At 42.8% G+C, this 18,179-nt stretch overlaps 2 protein-coding genes across 6 annotated transcripts in view; one reads left to right on the plus strand and one right to left on the minus strand.

The window, feature by feature from the left end:
* Nucleotides 1-18,179, plus strand: part of psmg3 (proteasome (prosome, macropain) assembly chaperone 3) — a 133,634-nt gene that overhangs the window by 62,664 nt on the left and 52,791 nt on the right. For both annotated transcript variants that reach the window (XM_088316402.1, XM_088316403.1), the window contains one exon: nucleotides 16,754-16,832. The gene's annotated coding sequence lies outside the window, so the exon portion shown is untranslated. The remainder of the gene's footprint in view (nucleotides 1-16,753; nucleotides 16,833-18,179) is intronic.
* Nucleotides 1-18,179, minus strand: part of elfn1a (extracellular leucine-rich repeat and fibronectin type III domain containing 1a) — a 60,623-nt gene that overhangs the window by 19,611 nt on the left and 22,833 nt on the right. For 2 of the 4 annotated variants that reach the window (XM_088316392.1, XM_088316394.1), the window contains exon 2: nucleotides 2,564-2,634. The exons of 1 other annotated variant lie outside the window; for it this stretch is intronic. The gene's annotated coding sequence lies outside the window, so the exon portion shown is untranslated. Of the gene's footprint in view, nucleotides 1-2,563; nucleotides 2,635-16,440; nucleotides 16,529-18,179 lie in introns of all 4 variants that reach the window. One more of the 4 variants, XM_088316393.1, reaches the window with a different exon arrangement.

Genomic DNA, 18,179 nt, shown 5'->3' on the forward strand with positions numbered 1-18,179 from the left:
TTTACGACGCACTAAAGTTTGTCTCCCTTTATTGGGATGGTCATGCGTTAAATAATTCAGCCGTCATTAGCGCACACAGTCGAAATAAATAGCATCCTTGTTTGCTCATCTACTTCCATTCAGCATTTGCATTTCAATTTCAAAAATCCCCTCGGCTTAATGAGTAAGATATTAAGATCAAGAAGCCTGTATTTGCATATTTGACTGCGTCATTGTTCCAAATGTGCGACGCTAACTTACAGGCATTTAAATGATTAAAACGTAGAGACGACATTAATTTAGTGCATTCCTTCTAGAATATTTTTTGTTACGCCCCCCTAGAAAGAAGAAAACAATTTGCACCCCCCATCACCACTCCTCTCTGCCGCAACTATAAATAATCGCGTTTTTGTTGCAAAACAAACCGAAAATGTTAATACTCGCAGCGCACAATGGACAAGGAGAGCAACACTGCCAACTACTCGAGTGGATGTGCAATTACCCCCTCCTCAGCTTCGCACCGCGGCCCGCCCCACTATTTGAGAAGCACTGATTTAGTTCAACAGACAGAAAAGTCGGCTTGATTGTCAAGAAAATACTTTGAGCTTATTTTACAGTGATCTTGCGTGTTTTTTTGTTTTGAAAGCTGGATAATGCAAAACAACACTGACGTTGAAGAGCCATTCTTTTCCTTGGGACAATAACAATAGCGTTTCGTACTCTTAAAAACGATAACTTTTGTCACTAAACTGAAGGTTAAAAAAAAAAAGCGGTATTAATATGCATTAAATGCAGATCTGAGCAGCACAGCTCATTTCCATGATGACGAAGCGCCGCTTTCATGACAATGCCGAGCGAAACGAGTCTTTATTATTCCAACACAGCTTGGTTAATCACACTTCTTCAGGCTCTCGGTTCCGCTGTTGTCCCTCCGTTTGCCGCAAATTATACGGCGTCTCCGCGCCTGCGGCCTCGCCGGGTCCTGTGACGACAATCGCATCAGATAAAGTAAAGTTGAGGAAATGATAAGATGCGCTGCGACTGATTAGCCGCGTGACGAGTGAGTCATTTAGGAAGAAAAAGGTTGTTCCGGTTCGACGAGTGAGTCAATAATGATTCATGCGTCGAGGACACGCACCCCCAATAAAATGTTGTGCTGGGGGTGAACACCAGGCGTAATATTTCGGGATTTTTATCTCTTTAACAAGACGATTATCTGCCTCTGTACACCGACTGGGCGGGAAGCGCCCGTATGTCAGCACGCTTCATCCTCATCAGGCTATTATTTTTCAGCAAGGAATTCTGTGCATAACCTTCACTCTTTTTTTTTTTCTTTTTTTAATCAGTTTTTTACCACTCTATATTCTGCCCGTAATGGCTTCATTTATAACCCTGTTTTACACAGTCATCCCGATCTTCTATTAATAGCTACTAAACTGTGTCCTTTTCACATTTAAATATTTAAATAAATATTTCCATACGAACTGCCGGCTATAAATGTTTTAACATCACTATATGAGAGAAAGAGAGTGAGAGAGAAAGAGAGAGTGATTGTGAGAGTGAGAGAGAGTGGGCGAGTGTGAGTGAGTGAGAGAGAGAGAGAGAGAGAGAGAGCGAGTGAGTTTCTACGAGTGTGTGTGTGAGAGTGAGAGTATGAGTGAGAGTGTGAGTGAGAGAGAGAGAGAGAGAGAGAAAGAGAGGATGTGTGTGTGTGTGTGTGTTTGTGAGAGAGAGAGTGAGTAAAAGAGTGAGAGAGTGAGAGTTCCTATGAGTGGGTCTGTGTGAGTGTGGACGTGAGTGAGATTGAGTGAGAGTGAGTGAGGAGTGCAAGAGAGGGAGAGAGATTGTGAAAGAGTGAGAGAGAGTGAGTTCCTATGAGTGTGTGTGAGTGAGAGGAGTGAGAGAATGAGAGGGAGAGTGGGTGAGAGAGTGTGGGTGTAAGTGAGAGATTTGCAATTTGCAGGTCGTCACTGCCCAACTGTCCATCTAATTGTGGGTGGGTGTTCATCCCATCAAAATTAAACAGAACTCAAATAAATAAACAAAAATAAATGACCAATTCAGAGAGGCCCGCTTTTCATTAAAAAAAAGTTTCTATGGAGGGGTTTAATTTCCATCTCCGCTTTCCTTATGACGCCGAGGACATAAAACCGAGCGATGATTTTTTTTTTTTCTTTGTTTGTGTTTATCTTTCTGCTGAATACATAATTTGGAAGAACGTTCCGAAGAGAGCAGTTAATTTTTGGAAATGGCTCTTTTTATTCATCCTCTGGCCCCGAAACTCACTACATTTTTATTGTATTGCCTTCGTCATTAAGTTTAATTATTCTTGTAAGTTGCAACGGCTGCCGCGGATGTAAACAGCTCACAAGAACACGCAAGATGATAGCGTAGACGATGACATGCCCTGTCCTGTTCGGAGATTTGTCTTTGCTACTGAATGTGCATTGACCAGCGGATTAGCTTTGTCATCTTCTTAGAAAGAGGGGGGGGGGGAAGTGTGAGTTATGGATGTGAACTTTGTTTTGTTTTTTGAGAAGCAGAAGGTGACACAAGGCACAGGTACCAAAATCCTCTCATTTACCTCGGTAATCTGCTTGGAGGTCCTTGACGAGGCCGAGCATGCCAGATGTTTACCGCCTCCTTCGGTGGACTCTGCAACACAAAAATGACGCAAAGAGTGTCGAAAATGGAATATTTAAAAGTCATATCATGAGACTTTTCTTATAGTCTTTGTACGCTAATCACTCAGATATGCATATGGTGTTTTTTTGTTTTTTTTTAAATGTAGCTAGTGAGTTTGTTTTCCCCCTAAATCCTTCATTTTAGTTTCAATTATGTTTATTTTAATTTTGTAATTGATTATCCTGAGCGAGAATATTCAGAAACAATCTCCGACCGTCTGACTCAGGCGTGAGCAAACTGCGGCATGGGGGCCACATGCAGCCTGTTAAACGTTTTAATCCGGCCCACTGAACTTGAAAAAAATTTCATTTAAAATTAAATGTATTTTTTTTTCTCCAATGAGGTGAGGTTACCAAAACACTCCATCCATCTTCTCCTGGTCCGGCCCCTCTGTCAAATCTAAGAACCCATTGTGGCGCGCCAATCAAAAAGTTTGCCCACCCCTGCTCTAACTACTGTACAACTACAAAGGAGAAATTAAGCAAATTGTTGCAAAGTCTCTCCCCGGAAAAATGTTAGGGCAGACAATGACTGATGCGTTTGCGTCAAGAAGCTGAGTCGGTTTATCTAAAACAAGCAAAACAGCCTTTGATTTATTGTTCATGCCAAAGTTTTAGCTTTAGTTTTAGTTTTAATATGACTCTAAAATCAATCCCCATCTTATCGTTTTTGCAACTCCTGCCGGCACGTTTCTTTACATTTGCATTCGCGGAATCTTCGTTCACAAGAGAAAACCCGAAGCTTTGTTTTGCTGAAATTAACGTGCGTGATTATTTTTTTCCCCCTCCCTCCTCCTCCTATTTGCTTTTGTGCTCCACTTATGGGATGGATCCAATGCAGGGTGCAATTTTCCCATCTACATGCATATTAATGATCGCGCAAGATAAACCGGAGAATACAGCACGATCAGTATTCATACAGAATTACTATGCCGCGTTCGGCGCCGCTCCCGATTCGCAGGGTATATAACATGTTGCATTAAATGAAAGGCGCGGGCAGAATTCAATCTCAACGCTCAGTAATTGGAATCTGCAAATGGGCGAGATTATCAGCAAATGAGCAGACAATGGATACTCCGATTCAATTAGCTGGCGAGGCTGCCGTTTTGCATGCCGCTGAAAGAGGCCAAAGTTGAAGTGGCAGCCGTCGTCCAGCAGAGGTCCACGTAACGATGGAGGGGAGGCTGGAATGGTCTAAGGGACGTCTGCAGTCTTCTTTTAATTACACATCATAATGAGTCCATTTAGCCGTTCAATGACCCGTTTTAGTGAGTCCAACATCCACGGCTAGCGCGGCGCCCTTGGCAGGGTCGCCGCTGCCGCAGCTGCCCCCGCACGGGCAGCCTCTCGGCCATGTGGGAACATTTTTTGGCGAGAACGCACAGGGCCGGCGCAACAAAAGTCATTGGCGCGTGTTTGCATGCCTCGTCACGGCGAGGGAACGTCCTCGCACAATGACGCGCGGCTCAGACATCATCATTGTGTGGATGACAAAATTTAGTGCCAATCAAGTCTCATGAGGCAGATGCATGCGGGCGGGGGGGGGGGGGTGGACAGGGGGTCCTCTTTATATGCTAAGAACTTAAATCCATCATCGTAAAACGTCAGGATTAACAGTGTGTGACAGAAACAGGGGGACCACAAAAGTCCATTTCAGGCCAACTTGTTATTTGTTCTCAATAGCGGACCTTATCCAGGTCCAGAAGGGTTGCTGGTTTGTTTCCAAGTTCGGGAAATTTAAGTCAGGACACTGACTGTACCCTTGATGTATGATGGCTGCTTATTTACTGTAACTCAAAGGTAACTGTTTGGAACCTTTCCCAGGCCCTGAAAGGTTCTGGGAGGTTCCCAAGATTTCAAAAGACACATTTTAAGGGTATAAAAGCAGAACCCTTGAGAGTACTATCACAACTATAGGTTGGATTATTTCACTCCAAGGCGACTGTTTGTTCCCTTTTCCGGGTCCAAAAAGGTTCTGGTTGGTCCCCAAACTCATACAAGTCACAATTTTTCAATGTACCATCCCAGTTGTATGACATTATACCCATCACGAGTAATTCACGACCTATAATATTATTTTTTTTTAAAAAAAGGCTGTCTGCTCCATTGTGAGTGTGGCCACAGACAACTTAAACAACTAAAACAATCTTGGATTTTGTCTTATATCTATTCTGCTTTTCACGTTTCTAGTTCCGCTGCACAACTTTCCAAGTTAGCCCTCTATCGGTTGAAGCACATTTTCCGTGTAGTTGAGCAGCATCGGCGCGGGCATTTTGTCACTCCGCAGATCATTTCCCAGCATTGTGCGTTCCCCATGAACACATTTATCGATCCCACGAGTGAAAACTCACGCTTGCATTTGTTTCGGCGCAGAGGCCAAGTATTCGTTTTGACGGAGTTTTGTTGCTCTTTGCAACCTTATTGATCCCCAAGCGGGCTTGCCGGCTTTATTCACATCGTGCCGACGGATATGAAAGGAAACGGTCCCCGTTGCTCTTGAAGCCGCTAGCTGACCTCCGGTCAGCATGCTGGGAAGTCTTCATGCGTTTGATTTTAACAAGCATGCAAGCATGCGTGATATATGGGATGAATTTTAGCGTTAGTTTCTTCTCCAAATAACACAAACTCTTGATTCACGCACTACTGAGCGAGTGTTGAACGAGCTAGCTTCTCTTGAAAGGTCCGTCTTGAAAATGGCGTCGCAAGTGCATCTGCAATTAAATCCGCACTTTTCCCTCCTTCGGCCATTGTGGTTTAAAAAAGCAAGAATATAGTTTCGATTTTCGAACGGTCGCCACTTAAGACTTTTGGGTGTGTTATCCAATCACAAGACGCCTTCATCATCTTCAACGAAAGGCCAGCAAGAAGGCCTTACTATCATCAACTCGGGATCTGATTGGCTATCGCAATTGTCTATCAAATCTGAAAGCTCATTGTTTTAAGAGAACAGATGCCTGCGCGATTGCGTCTGAAGGCCTCGGAAAAAACCTGCCTGGCAACACCAGCTAGCTGAATTCTGATTGGATAAAAATCTCACCTAAAAATGTGAAGAATATGATATTTTTTTCTTGATTATGTTGGGCCAGCAGGCCTTGACGGCCCACCACTGCTAATTACATTTATATATCAAGTTATTACGTTATTATAAACCCTGAACAAAATCGCGCGTAATATTCTATTTGTATGTTGGAGGTTTTCATCCGCAATTCACAGCTGCTTCACGTCTCATGGTTGGCGTCCTTTGCCCGTCATGACGTGCAAATTGCCAAGCCGCTGCGTGCCGCTCTGCGAGCCGCATGGACGTGTGCCAAGCCCAATAAAGCTTGCAGGTAAAACTTGCTAAGAATTGAGGATGGGTCAGGTGGCAGCCCGAGGAGGGAGGAAGATGACGATGACGACGAGGCGGCGGGGCCAGCCGGACCGCATGTGCTTCCCGGGGAGCTGGCGACACTCCAGGATGCTGACCCCGAAGCGCGGGAAGGTCGAGTTGGCAGCGAGCGAACGGATTGTGCTGCTGCTGACGTGCGGCGCAGCGAGCACGCACACATGTGAGGACCAAAATAGCTGGAAACGCTACGGTGATGCTGACCCGCCACTTAACACTCACGATAGGAAATCAAAGGCGGCCCAATATGCCAGAGAAAACTTTACAAGACTTAACTTGTGACACAGAATATATATATAATGTCAATTTCTGTTACAGGGCGTCCTCTCTGTACGATGGAGTTTGTTGGAACGCGTCCTAGTTCTAATTTACTTACAGTAAATATTTTTGTATGAAAACCGGACATCAACATGGAGCGAGCAAATGAAAAAAATCGTATTTGCCGATCCCGCCTGCTTCTGCACTGTCGCCGATTACGAGTGTGAGATATTTTGACATTTTGAGGCTAAAGCAAAGCGCTGTCAATTATGTGTGGAGTATTTACTACAGCGCAGCCCTGGCTCGCGTCCAAAGCGTTCATTCACATAACTTTGACCCGGCTCTCTATTTGCAGTATGAAGTCATCCCTTGTGTTGCACTTTCTTTGAACCACAGCGGGGCTCCGAGGCTTCCATCAGCAATTTGAGAGGAAGCGCCGGTAAAACGGCGCCGACCTTGACGCTCAGCCGCCGTGCCAAAGCACGAATGTCGCTTACACTTGTGCTTCTCAAAATGGGACACTGAAGAAGCTGTCGCTTGAGGCGCCATAAAAAAAATTAGCAATAAATTATGCTGGACATAATATACTGAGCAAAAAATAAAAATAAAAAAAAACAACCCAATTTGCATCCAAAATGGAGCAATCCACTTTTTTGGGCTAATTTGACCCAATGTTTGGACTCCAAAATTGAGCCCTTTCTCCATTAAACAAAAAAAGAAGCTTTAAAAAGGATCCTTTTTCACAAAACAACCCCAAAATTGGGTCATTTTATACGAAGCAGCCCAAAAGAACTTGGTGAAATGGACCCAAGTAGCAGCTCGGTCCCCTTTTGACACAAATTGGGTTATTTTTGGCCTAAATCTTTTTGGAGCATATTTTTTAATCGCTGTTTGGATTACGAGTGGGCCTTGGAAAAAAATTTCTCCTAAGACCCCAAAAATTGGATCCAGGGGTATTCCGCAATTAAAATGGTGCCGCACGATTTTATGTTCCAAGCCAGGCTCAACACGGCACACAAATCAGAGCAGTTAGCATGGCAGCCGAAGCCGATTCAAATCGACTGATTAGACGGCTCCTCGGTCTGTGGCGCTTGTCAATCAAACTCTCTGTTAATCAAATTAATGACATGCTTCACATGCACGGGCCAATCGCACGACTGGCTTTATTTTTTTTTTTAATACCTTCATTTCCGGCGGTGTAATCGTGATAATAAACATGTACACGCACTGTCGGCCAACGCGACGTTTTGTCATTAATTTCCGCACAAGTGTTAGATGGACCTTGGCGGGGGTCTGCGCTTTCCTCGTGCTCGTCTGCTGTTAAATTAGTTTTTGCTGCGCTTAGTTGTGTGCTTAACTGGTAATGGGCTGTCAATCAAGGGCGCCTACGCGAGCCTGAGTTCATGTGGACAAGAGTATTTGAGAACAGTCTCAAAAATGTCTGGACAAACAACTTTACGGTAATTCCTATGAAACAGAAACATCGAAGAACGTTCCTGAAGAAGTCACTCTGAGTTAATTGAGTCAAAGACCAGCTGCTTCGCGTACATCTCGAGGTCAGCCCTCAGTGTCGTTCAGAATGGAGGGCATCGCATGCGCCGCCGGACCAATCTGAAGACTCTGATGTCGGCAATAATCGCGATCGCAGCCGAAGTGGCGTTGGGATGAGATGCGAAGGGAGGGGATGACACCGGCCAGGCTCTCTTAAACTTAAACCGAGGCGACAGCGTTTCCATTTGCATAATCTTTGCATCTCAACATGCTGAATTTCTCATAAGTTGAAACTGGAGCCCCGAGGAAAGGGGGAGCTTCCATTCGCGAGGAAAAGTGCGCAAGTAGCCTGTTGAACGTGCAAACAGAAAGCCAGAAGGCGCACGCACACAAGTGGACATGTTTATGTGCAACTTTGAAATTGCCTTTCTAAAAATAGACGTAATGCTCGTGGTGTACGCCGCGCACACGACCGGCGTCAACACTATTGGAGACAGAGCGAGCGGCGGCGTGGCATGGAGACGACGGTGCTCATCAAGTATTAAAGTCGCCCCGGCGTGCTTTTTAGAGCGCACTTAATGATGGGAATGGAACGCGACCAAAAGTGCAAGACAGTCGCTACCATCCTTTTTTTTTTCATCAAATTAGGTACAAATTAGGTATTTTTGTGCTTTGGTGTCATTTTAATTGTACTGCGTTTTTGTTATTCTGTAAATGCAAAGAAGGGGTTTAAAAAAAAAAAAATACTCATATTAAAGCCCATGTCGAGCTCAAAACACATTTACTCAATTAATTGGGCTTTCATTTTATTTTATTTTTCCTTTTTACAATTATTTGAATTCTTTCTCTATATATTTAAAATTTTGTTTTTTTAAAGATAACTTTTCAGTCTTTGCTACTGTAGTAATTATCAATATAAATTTTGTAATATTTTTTAATTTTAATTATTAATAATAATTAATTAATAATTTAAATAAAAAACTAGTATTAATAATTATTATTCCTAGTATGACTAATATTATTATTCATATATTTATTGACATGTATTGTATTTTTATTTTTGAATTCACATTTTTTTATTTGCATTTTTATCAAAGATCGGCACATAAGTAACACGTTTTCCAGACTGGAGACACTGACGGTTTGCGCGTCTGAAAGCGCCAACACTTTGTTTTTGGCTCCAATTACATAAGCATATGATTTTGCCGGCGGAATATCTTAACGTCTCATCTTTCTCTTTTCCTCCTTTCTGGCGGCCGTGCCGCGGTAAGAATAGCAGCGGAAGTACCCAAAGTGTCCCTGCGCACATGCTGGCGACAAAGCTCTTCACGTCTATCTTCCTGCTCTCCTCGATTATGCTTAAAGAACATCTTGTGACGTCTTTTCTTCTCGCTCGCCGTCCGCCGTCTTGAGTGACACGGCTGGTAATTTGTTATTATCTGCGAGAAGTAGGGTAGAAGGCGAAGGATGACAAGTGGAACTCGGCTGTACTTTACTGCGGGTAGCAGGTTTTTTTCTTGGGGGCAGTCAGGCGGGAGCGGCGAAAGGAGGGCATTGTGGGTCTTGCGAGGATGTGGGATGGCCTGAGGAAGGCCACGCTTAGAACATGGAAGCTCTTTTCAAGAAAAGAAAAGATTCGTGCTGCATTAAGCTCTTTTAGTTTCCCCCTGCGTCAGCTTCTTTTTGCCTCCAAAATACACGAGTTCATTTCGTTCGTTTTGATTTGACTGTTTTGTATTTTGTTAAATGCGTCATATGTGGGGTCCCTCAAGGGTCAGTCCTTGGACCCCTTTTGTTCAGCCTTTGTTACTCTTTGGTGAAATGCAATGTTGGGAGTTGAGCATATTTTTGCTGTTCACAGCGAAGCTCGGCCCCAAATTTGCAATCATGATTTTACTTGCATTAGTTTGGGTCAGTGATAGATGACGGAGCGTTCCTAAAGAACGCCATCGTAAACCAAAGGCCACTTTTTTTTTCTGGAGTCGGAACTCATTAGTGGAAGACCATCCATTCTGTAAGATTCAGAACTCCATTTTGGTGAAATACAACTAAAATAAAGTAAAACTACTCTCGCTGCATTTCTCATTGTACCGTTCCGTCACTAGATGACAGAGCTCACTGAGTTGATCATCCACGACTCACATTCAACAAACTACGGGTAACAAACACGCTTTTGATGATAACGTAAACAACAGGAACCGTTGACAGTTCGTTTAAAATGCTTCAAGTTGTTCATCTCTGGTCTCGATGACACCCGCTACTGTTTAGTTCTTTCAACTGCATACCGAACAACAGTAAGCTCTTTCAAAAGGCATTTACAATGTTTGTAAAAAAAAAAGAAAAAAACTGGACTGTGTCTTTTCTAACTATAAGGTTCACTACATCCCAAAATGCTGCACCTTGGAGAACAAAAAAATGGACGCCTTTCGTCAGTACGAGTCGCACTTAAGTGGACGAAACCGTCAAACCCGAGAGCAAATCCCGGCGAGTGTACATTTATCAATGTAAAATGGGATGATAGCGGAGATTGATCGCTCCTGTATTAAACAATATAAAAGTCCAATTAATTTTCCATCCAATGACAAAGCAAATACAGACGTAATAGCAGCTGTCAACCACAACAGAGCCGCTCCGCAAAGATTCAATTAAGAGCCCAAAGCGCGCCATCCTTCATTCCCAACGAGCGCTGTCATCAGCGGACCGGCATGCAAACCGTGATGCTGACTTCTCCCGAGCTTCCCCGTGGCTCGCCATGTTCCAAAGACGCTTCGGATTCCCGACTACATTCAAAGCGAGGTTGGACCGGAATCACCCGAAGTTGCTCTCCAAACTTTTATCTCAGGTCACCAACAGCAATTCACTTTGAAGAGTTTTTCACAAACTTTTGCCCCTTAATTAAGTTTTCCTCGAGATAAACATCATCCAAATATTGAAATAAGCAATTGAATTGAAGGCCAGCTTGGGCGTAAATGATGCGGAATTCTTTAAATGTCATCTCTAATTTATTACCAGCCACATTCTTCAAGTTGATCGTTGTCGTGTGCTTTTTTTTGTTTTGTTTTTTTATGGCACCTCAACTTTTGTACCGTTTGTTTTTCTGGGACTTATTCGCTGAATTGAAGTCTCAGTTCTTCTTTGTTTTTCAGACGTAATTTTTGGACTAAAATCACAGTTTCCAAAAAAAAAAAAGTGAGATTTAATGCCCACTCGTTTAGATTTTTTTTCCCACATTGATTTTAAACAATAGTTATTCCCTGTGAATTTTATTTTTTTTGTTGATATTTTTTGGATTAATCGGATTTAAATAATTTTTCCATTGCAAATATTGCTTCAATTGCTGCCTCAATTTATTTTATAAAGATTTTGTCTTATTTTCGTATTACAAGTCAGTTTCTGAATTTTCTTGTACTTATTTCATTTTTTATTTTATATATAACTTTCACGAAAAAAAAAATAAAGAACACAATAAATGAGGAGTTACTCTTTACTTCTCACTTCTACTTTCTTACTTTTACTCGAGTAATTATTCCAGAGGACTACATTTTACTTGGACTTGAGTTATATTATTCTAAAATAACAATACTTTTACTAACCTTCGCGCTCATTTGTACTCTTTTCAGAAGAAACGAGTCTTTTCTTCTAAATCGCATTTGTTGTCTGAAGTCCATGCTCATAAGAGCCCCGCAAATCTTTTGGCTACGATCCCGAGCAAAGTCACAACGGCGTTCGGCGGATATGGTCGAAAAGGGCTTGTGCCGCGTAAAAGGACAAGATGCGTAAGCCCTCCATTGCGCTTTAATCGATGAAATCAGGGGAGAGTTAGAGGAGCGCGAGGCCCGCCGAGCGCCCTTTTAAGCCGTGAGAGTTGTTTGCAGAGCTTGTCAAGATGACGGAGTGCCGTGAAAGACCTTCTATTTAAGTTTGCTATTATGCCCCAAAAAGCGTCTCGGATTAAAATTTCACCGGTGTCGGAAACCTGGAGGTGTGCTGTGTGAGTTGAGGCGAATGAGCAGCACATTTACTGCTCGATGATTCATACGCGGTGACATGATGAAAGATGAAAAAATGGTCCGGCGTGAGCATGGTGGTGGGAAATGTGTGGAAATGTCATGCATGAAGTGGGAAGTTGACGTTCCAATATGGCAATTGAAGAATTTCAAAAGGTTGCTTTATGGCATGTCTGCTACAGTGTGTTTATTATCTATAAAAACAGGCGACTGTTTGTATGTGGTGCACACATTACAGTAACAAGCGTGTGATGAATGTTCTAAGCGTGTTTTAAAATATTGACTGATGCATGTTGAACTTCACGCCACAAAATAGAATTACACACATTGCATATATAAATGTAAAATTGAGGCAGCTTAATGCTAACCATGAATGGAAAACCCTATCGGCAGGCTAGCAAGAATTAGCATTCAAACTCATGGGAGTGATTTGCCTTCAAATAAAGATTTGCAAACAAACGCTGGAGCAACACAGTCAGACCGACAATATGACAATATTCATCCTAATCTGTAATTTTTTTTACATAAAGTTTAATGGTGTCTTTTTTTTTTCTTTTTAATATATATTGAAATTGAGTTTTGGTAGTCAATCGTGATTTCAATATAACTAAAAAATTATTTATCCATAACCGCCCAGCCCTATATGACTTTAATGCCGTTAATGTCGTTCTTCACAGAGGATAAAGACTATATGCCTGTGAGCATTATTTTTTTTTTATCATATTGCCAATCCACCTGTGTTGCTCCACCTTTGTGATACTTTTTGTTTTTCATTTAGTTTGACAGTTTTTCTTTTATGAATATGTATTAATGATATCTGCCAAACTGCTCCCCTCCTATTCACTGCTGATGGATGCTTGGCCCTATTTCTGCTACGCCCACAATCCCCTCAAACGTGATATTAATCCACTCACGAATGAGGAATTTGCCCTTCCACACTAAATATGAGCTACGCGAATTGCCCCCCCCCCGCCCCGTCCCGTCCCGGCACAATCTCAATCTTCAGGTGATTGCACCTTAACCTCGCAGCAGTGAACCGGCTCTCTCAGTCACCGTTTGACACCCCTCTCATTAATCCATAACAGCTAACGTTTTAGTGAGGAAGTGTCATGACGCGGCAGAGCTTGCTCTGCCTTTTTTTTTTTTTTTTTTTTTGCATGCTGTCATGTCAACGTGAATAAAAAAAAAATGCAACTTTATATTGAATTAATGTATTTTTTTTTGTTGTTTTTTTTTTAGTGGTGCAATGACTTGCTGACATTGTGTTGCTTATGCTAAGTGTTCCCTCACGTGATTGCCAATTATTTCGCCTCCCATTCGAGCGCCCATGTAACGTCACGTTATGACACTCCAAATTGGGACCTTCATCAAACTAATGGCACCAACTTGTATTTTGAGTTTGACGTCAGATTTCCACCCCAGCCAGCCCTTGCGGGATGCGGAACGTTCCACCAAGCTGCGGCGCAGTGTGCAGCAGTGCGCATTACTCAGTGTCCTCCTATCGATGCATCTTGCCAAAGTTGATTCATTAAAGGCGTTTGTGTGGAGCTAATGCACTCGGGAAGGGGGGGGGGCGAATGGGGGCTGAGGCACAGCCCAACGCTCGCGCCTCATGTGTCTCTGCATGAGAAGAATTACAGCATCAACTGTCGGAATGAATGTTCCACCCCAAAAAAAGAATTAATGCAAACAATGAACGTTCGGGTCTATTTCCATGAAAATGCAGTCGGTGGACCTAAATGAAGCAATTTCCCGTCTTTGCAGAAACTAACGTCGTCTGAGTAGAAATGTCCAATGTTTAATTCTCTGCAGCAATCAGTCAGCCCAACCCCCCCCCCCTCACCCGTTTCGTTACGGAACGACACCAAACTCATTGGAATGCTGCACAAACAAGCCGAGGAATGAAATGACCCAATAAAAACAAGAAAAAAAGTTGGTGGAATGGCTTTACTGCTTAATAAGTTGCCAAACAGAAAGCTGGAGACGATGCAAAAGGAGTAAAAAGGAGAAATATAAATGAATCGCAGCTAATTATGACTTTAGGTTGAAAGTTTGCAGAAAATCAATACTTCCCGACTCAACAAGGCAAATAAATGCCTCGCCTCGTATAGAGGCCTGCTCTTTCTCGTCAGGTTGCATTAACTGGTCACAGGTGGACGTTAAAAAGCGCCCAGCTCGTTTTGCTAATCAAAATAGCAGCAACTAAAGTGCACACAGAGTAGAAAAGAGTGTGGAGTTGTGATTTCAAAACAAATATTTGAACTGGTCGTCAGCCAATCGGAGGTCACATATCGACAAACAGCCGATCACAATTTTGAAAAATAATCTAATTGCATTTTTTTTAATCACTCGCAATATTGCGATTGAGATTTAATATCATGATTTTTTTTTTTTTTTTAACTAGTCCTTTTTTTCCCCCCCACAAATAAATGAATCCATATTACAGTAAACAATATCTGATTTCTTATGCGTAAGGTCTTACAGGTTACGCCGAGCCAAATGTAACCATGAATTACTGAAATTAGAGTTGGGAACTTAGTTCTCACTTTAACTTGCAGTCTTGTAAGCGTCGACAAAATTCGGCCAAAAAAGCGTCAACGTATGTCATAAGTCAGATCCCATCAACAGTGCAAACAAATGTCTGTCGTTATCACTTCAATTTATTCAAACGATGACACGTCAAGTCACAAATAAACCCGCCGCAATCTTTCGTATGATCCCAAATCTCCATTATGTGTCACGCCAACACGCCACAATCAATCAAGTCTCCCGAAAAACTCGGCAGCCGTGCTCCGTTATTCATAACGTCTCTTTTGAATTGTCTTCCAAATGGCATCACATTTGTTTGCCATTTAATCTTGAAAAGGACTTTGAAGCCACATTATGTTCCCCGACGCTTCTTTATATTCATAATCCCATGAAATCTTGATCAACCGCATTAGCATGCGGCAATAACTTGAGTGTGAAATCAGAGATTCCGTTTTTGTTTGCTTCAGGTCGACTCTCCCCGGTGAGGCGCTTTTATTAAGCAGGTGTAAGTGCGTGCGCGCGTTTATTCATTCTTACCGCAACGAAATGCAAGTAGCAATTTGTCGACACGCTGGACTGTAACTACCGTAAGACCACATTATGCAAATCGCGAATGCGTTCACAGTTGCGAGGGTGCGGCGTTTATTAGTTTTCCCCGCGGTCGGAATCACCAGCGTGAAGGTGAGATTTAGTGACTCGGGATCCCCCGGGAATGACGAGAAGGGCCGCTGTCCGACCACGTCGGCGTCCGGTGCATTCGCACAGCTTGTCGCGTAGCAGCATGTGGCGCGGTATTGTCGAACAGCTTGTACTTGAGGCGGCTTTAATGCAAAAGGCTTTGCCGGAAGCCACTCGGGAGCGGGATGACGGCTCATTTGGCGCCGATGGACTCATCAGGCGAGGCTTTTACGGGTTAGCGGAACAACCTCCGTGACGCAAGTGATCCGCGTATATCATTTCAACTTGTTGCCCACCAAATGGCGCAAATTCGCCCGGCTGTCGGGCCTCCATATTGTCTAGTTAAGATGTAATGGAGTGGAAATGACCCGTTGGGATGCACAACACTTCATCTTAGGTATCTTTAAACATTTGGCACCAAAGCAAAAATTGGACAGATTATGTAAATCGGGTTTTGACATTATGACCATGAGCGATATTTGATTGCAAGGTTTTGGCATAATTAAAATGAGAACCATTGCGCCACACAACTCATTACCATTACATCATGATTACTTATGATATTATTATTATTATTATAGTGAATTCACAAAAGGTTCTGCTGACACGTCATTGGCGGTGACGTTTAGGAATATTTATTTATTTACATTTTTTAGACAATTTTTCACTTGCATACCAAATTTTATTACAATTTTTTGGGGGGATTTCACTCAACATTTTTTTAATGCCTTTTGTGTTGAGCTTTTGTATTAGTTTTATTTAAAAAAAAATAATGATATATAAGTTTTTCTTTAGTTAATTTAATAGTATCATAATAATTCTAATTTATTAATTATAATAATCATTTAATTTAAATTTTAATTATAATATCTTTAATTTGAGATTCTTAAATGTCGCTATGATTTGAGATTCCTGGCCTTGTCACACATTTTTCTGGTCACGATGGACGATCTCACTGTTGTGGCATTGGCGGTTCAAATCCGAGATTTCTCGCGTGAGGATTTTCTCACGAGCGTAAGCTGAATAGCAAGTGCATAGACGGCTGGACTTGTCGCTAGGCAGATTTCACGGGGCTCAAGATGAACTGGCCTTTAAGTCAATATGCAAGTCTCGCCCACTCATTGAACGACCAACATAACAGATGACAAGCTTCTGCCGCCGTCTGTATGAGTTCTTTGGCCCACAGTCAGACCGCGACGTTTCCAGCCTCCTGCAATGCGAGGCTCACGGACGTATTCTCCCGCTCGGCCTGCCGCTCGCATTAGCAAAGTAGCATAATAAATGACGCGTCCGCCCTGAACAGCCATTACGAAAGCATATCTTTTCACAGCCTCCAACAGGAGGCGGCTGTCTCGAGCACACACAGACGCTCACGGGCGCGCACACGCAAAAATTCCCATGGTGCCTTGCTGATTTTTCAGCGCCTTACATTTGTCTCTGTCATCTCCCGTTTGCTTTGCTGTTCACGTCGTGACTTGTTTAGATCTGCAACCTGGTTGGCCTTCCTCCTTCTGGAGCTGGATGTACAGCAGAAAAAATACATTTGAAATGATCCTCGAGAGTTACTTGTCAAATGCAAACACAAACGTCATCGCCGTTGTCATTTTATAGTTTGGTTTAGTTATTGTTAGAAACGTAAAATGGAGTCTCATTTTTTTTACATTTTCGTATATCTTTTCTGTTTTCATGACTTTTCATAACTTGGTCTGTCTTTAATTTTTCTTTTTTTTTTTTTATCGCAGGACCAAATAAAGACGAGATAATGCGGCAATTTTGTGCGCATTTACTTGCCAACAGTGACAACTGCTTCCAACGCAACAGGTAGGAAATTGTCAGTCTCCTCACTGCCTTTTAATACAGAACAGAGACTGAGGCGAATTTTAAAAAAAAACAAAAAACAAAACAGCCCCTGAACTGTGAATGTTCTGCAGCTCTTGTACAACAACATTGTAACAAATCATTCGAAAGACCACCGTTTTAGTCCCTCCCATCGAACAAATCGAATCTTAACAATGACTTGTCTTTTCTCACGGGAGATTCCGAATGTGTTCCTTTTTTTTTTTTTTTTCTGACTCGGGGATGAATTATTTATAATGCTGAAAGTGAAGGCCGCGATTGTTTCTACAGGCGAGTGGGATTTATTTTTTTATTTTGTTCATGCCTCCTCGCCATATGTCCTTCTATTTGGACGCCAGCCAGCCGCCTCAAAAGCTGGGATGCTGACATCATTTTTCTCCTGACGTGGGAGGGGGAAGGGGGGGGGGGTCAGCGGGGGCGAACAACCAAGAGATGGAAGGAAGCTCAAGCGGAGTGTCCCGCCGTCTCCGCTGCGAGCCGAAGAAACATTTCTTCCTCCTCCAGTCACACCTGCCGGCTTCTCCATCACGTTTGGAGAATGATGCGGCATTTTAGTCCTACTCGGAGTTGGTCGAGAGCATCGTGTCTCAGAGCAATTAAGGAAGTGGAAACGGATTCGAGAGCACAATACCCATGAGCGTTTCTTCGAATGTATTCATTTATCTTTGCAATTAGTCTTTATTGATAGAAATTTGCTTTCGTACTTGCGAGAGAAATGCGACTTGCGTCGTGCTGCCCATGTCAGCACAAAGCCGGCTCAGTGATAAATTAGGAGCATGCCGGTCAGGTTATAGAACTTTTTTTTTTTTTTTTTTTGCAATATTATGAACGGAAGTCATATTTTGTTTCCCTCATAATACAATGATTTATGTCTCATTGTTACGGTATTTTCTTCTTTTCACCAAAGCAGCGGTTATTTTTTATATAAAGTCGGCACGGTGTGCAATTGGTTAGCACGTCCGCCTCACAGTTCAGAGGTGCAGGGTTCGATTCCGGCGCCGGCCTTCCTGCGCGGCTTTTCTCCGGGTGCTCCCGTTTCCTCCCACGTTCCATAAAACATGCGTGATAGGTTGATTGGACGCTCTAAATTACCCTCGTGAGGAAAAGCAGCTCAGAATGATGGATGGCTGTTAAAATTAAAAAAAAAAAATCACAACGTGAATTGAGCTGAGATGATAGGCTGTAGGTTTCTCCTTGATTGCGTTGCCTTTTGAAAGCTGACTGCTCGTCATCGCATAGGATGCAAATCCCAGCCCCGCCCCCGCCGTATCTCCAAGCCCCCCCCCCCCCCTTTCCCCCAAACTAATAAGA

The sequence above is a fragment of the Idiotropiscis lumnitzeri genome, chromosome 15, assembly GCF_059441095.1.
Source record: "Idiotropiscis lumnitzeri isolate Australia: NSW breed Sydney's pygmy pipehorse chromosome 15, RoL_Ilum_1.0, whole genome shotgun sequence".
Lineage (NCBI taxonomy): Eukaryota > Metazoa > Chordata > Actinopteri > Syngnathiformes > Syngnathidae > Idiotropiscis > Idiotropiscis lumnitzeri.